At 40.4% G+C, this 3,381-nt stretch overlaps 1 protein-coding gene across 1 annotated transcript in view; it reads left to right on the top strand.

The window, feature by feature from the left end:
- The first annotated feature begins 545 nt into the window (after positions 1–545).
- LOC133634096 (mannosyl-oligosaccharide glucosidase-like) overlaps positions 546–3,381 on the top strand; it is an 18,048-nt gene continuing 15,212 nt past the window's right edge. Inside the window, exon 1 of the mRNA XM_062027095.1 lies at positions 546–651. The gene's annotated coding sequence lies outside the window, so the exon portion shown is untranslated. The remainder of the gene's footprint in view (positions 652–3,381) is intronic.

Raw genomic sequence — 3,381 nt, 5'->3', positions numbered from 1 at the left:
ATCCATCCATCCATTTTCTACCGCTTGTCCCTTTCGGGGTCACGGGGGGGTGCTGGAGCCTAGCTGCATTCGGGCGCAAGACGGTCCACGCCCTGGACAAGTCGCCACCTCATCACAGGGCCAACGCAGATAGACAGACAGACTCACATTCACACACTAGGGCCAATTTAGTGTTGCCAATCACACTATATATATAAAAATATGTTTATTTATTCATTAAATATTTTAATATATAGAAATACGAATGTTAATATTTTTTCCAAAATCAAGTCTTGCCATGATAAATGCAGTATTTATATATACATAGTGTGTTTGTATGTATGTATATATGTACTGCAAAAACATGGCGCTTGTTCACTGTAAAGGAGTCAAACCGTCACAATAGTTTCAAATTGCGAGATATACATCCATAAACCATTTATTCTACAATAAATATTACCTATTGCGTTGTCAAATTCATCAGTGGACCTTCACGAATAAATAAATACATAGACCAGAGAAGAAAACACGACATAGTGACGTCATTAAAGTGCGACCCCCCCCCCCCCCCCAACAGACGACGTCATTAAGGGTGGCGCGTACCCGGAAGCGGCTCGTAACCGACCAAGCTACCATCGGATAATGACAAGCTGAAACTGGGAAATTTGAAAGGTAGAGAGCCATTCACTCAATGAACATTCACTCTGCGTACATTCACGTAGTCTAAGAATAAAATAAAACACCGTGTTTTGTTGTCGACTGAACGTGTATGACAGGAAAAAAAACGTGAGCGTGTCGGCACTACGAGCTAGCTTGCAACGTTGACTTCAACGGAAACACCAGCATTGTTCCTCTCAACGTTGTGTTTATTTGCGATGCTTTGCACAAATGCGTTAAAGAAGCAGTCCACTCTCTGCATAAAACACTGCACGCTAGATTGCATGTCATGACGCGTGTTAAGTATCACCAACAATAAAACAATGAGCCGTGTCGAGAGATGGCCGATAATGGCTTTTTTTGACGATATCAACTGATACCGATATATACAGTCGTGGAATTAACACATTATTATGCCTAATTTTGTTGTGATGCCCCGCTGGATGCATTAAACAATGTAACAAGGTTTTCCAAAATAAATCAACTCAAGTTATGGAAAAAAAAAATGCCAACATGGCACTGCCATATTTATTATTGAAGTCACAAAGTGCATTATTTTTGAAAAACATGCCTCAAAACAGCAGCTTGGAATTTGGGACATGCTCTGCCTGAGATAATCCTGATACCCACTACAACTATGGGAAATACTATACTTTGACTGTCACATAGTGCATTTTTTTTTTTTTTTAAACATGCCTCAAAACAACAGCTACAAAAACAATGAAGGCACACAGCGTCCAGAGTACACTAGAGTAATAAAATAAACAATAACATAGTCCTCATTTAGTGCAAGACTGCCTGGCATACTGTATAACAGGAAATTATAAACTGGGCTTAATCTGAACAGCCGATATGGGCATCTACATCAACTATATGATTTGCCTGAGAAGCTGGACAGGTCAAAAAATAAATAAGTAAAAATACTTTTTGAGACCGATACCGATCATTTCCGATATTACATTTTAAAGCATTTATCGGCCGATAATATCGGACTGCCGATATCTAGCGGTGTCTCCTGAGTCCTGAGCCAATAAATCAGTGTTTTTCAACCTCTTCTGAGCCAAGGCACCACCAGCAGAAAACATCAAAAAATGAAACTCAGTAGCCGATATTGACAATAAAAAGTCGTTCTCGCAATTGTTGGATATGAATTGAAACCATAACCAAGCATGCATCACTAAAGCTCTTGTCTCAAAGTAGGTGTGCTGTCACGACCTGTCACTATTTTGAGTTTTTTGGTGGTTTTCCTGTGTATAGTGTTTTAGTTCTTGTCCCGTGCTCCTATTTTGGTGGCTTTTCCTTAGAGATGTCCGAAAATATCGGCCGATAAATGCTTCAAAAATGTAATATCAGAAATTATTGGTATCTGTTTCAAAAAGTAAAATAATGACTTTTTAAAACACGGACATAGGGCATAATTGCCAACCCTCCCGGGAGACTCCCGAATATTAGTGCCCCTCCCGAAAATCTCCCGGGGCAACCATTCTCCCGATTTCCACCCGGACAACAATATTGGGGGCGTGCCTTAGAGGCACTGCCTTTAGCGTCCTCTACAACCCGTCGTCACGTCCGCTTTTCCTCCATACAAACAGCGTGCCGGCCCAGTCACACAATACGTGTTGCTTTTTCACACACGTAAGTGAATGCAAGGCATACTTGATCAACAGCCATACAGGTCACACTGAGGGTGGCCGTATAAACATCTTTAACACTGTTACAAATATGCACCACACTGTGAGCCCACACCAAACAAGAATGACAAACACATTTTGGGAGAACATCCCCCCCCTCCCTCTCCCGAATTCGGAGGTCTCAAGGTTGGCAAGTATGCTCTAGTATACTGTGGACTGAAGCTGTGTGCCTTCATTGTTTTTGTAGCTGTTGTTTTGAGGCATTTAAAAAACAAAGCACTTTGTGAAAGTCTAAGTATAGTATTTCCCATAGTTGTAATGGGTATCAGGAAAAGCATGTCCCAAATTCCAAGCTGTTTTGAGGCATGTTTAAAAAACAACAACCTTTGACTTCAATAATAAAAATGGCAGTGCCATGTGGGCACTTTTTTCCATAACTGGAGTTGAAGTTGTTCTCTTATTTTGGAAAACCTTGTTTTTAATTGATTGATTGAAACTTGTATTAGTAGATTGCACAGAACAGTACATATTCCGTACAATTGACCACTAAATGGTAACACCCGAAATACGTTTTTCAACTTGTCCACGTTAATCAATTCATGGTAAACTTACATTGTTTAATGCATCCAGCGGGGCATCACAACAAAATTAGGCATAATAATGTGTTAATTCCACGACTGTATATATCGGTATCGGTTGATATCGGAATCGGTAATTAAGAGCTGGACCATATCGGAATATCGGATATCGGTAGTTTCATCTCTTCCTTGAATGCTATTCCCCGCACCTGCTTTGTAATCAAGAGTATTTAAGTTGTGCAGACGCTATCCTCCTTTGTGGGTACATTGTTGAATTGTCATGTACGAATGTACTATGTGGACGCCGTCTGCTCCACGCGCTGTAAGTCTTTGCTGTTGTCCAGCATTCTGTTTTTGTTTACTTTGCAGCCAGTTCAGTTTTAGTTTCGTTTTGCGTAGCCATCCCTAAGCTTCAATGGGCCCCATTCAGCAACTGTTCTTAACCCTTGTGTGGTGTTCATATTGTTGTTACACAGCCAGTGCTGCAACAACTAATCGATTAAAATCGATTATAAAAATAGTTGCCGATTCATTTT

This window comes from Entelurus aequoreus, linkage group LG18 (assembly GCF_033978785.1).
Source record: "Entelurus aequoreus isolate RoL-2023_Sb linkage group LG18, RoL_Eaeq_v1.1, whole genome shotgun sequence".
NCBI classification, from domain to species: Eukaryota; Metazoa; Chordata; class Actinopteri; order Syngnathiformes; family Syngnathidae; genus Entelurus; species Entelurus aequoreus.
This window is presented reverse-complemented; position numbering and strand designations above follow the sequence as displayed.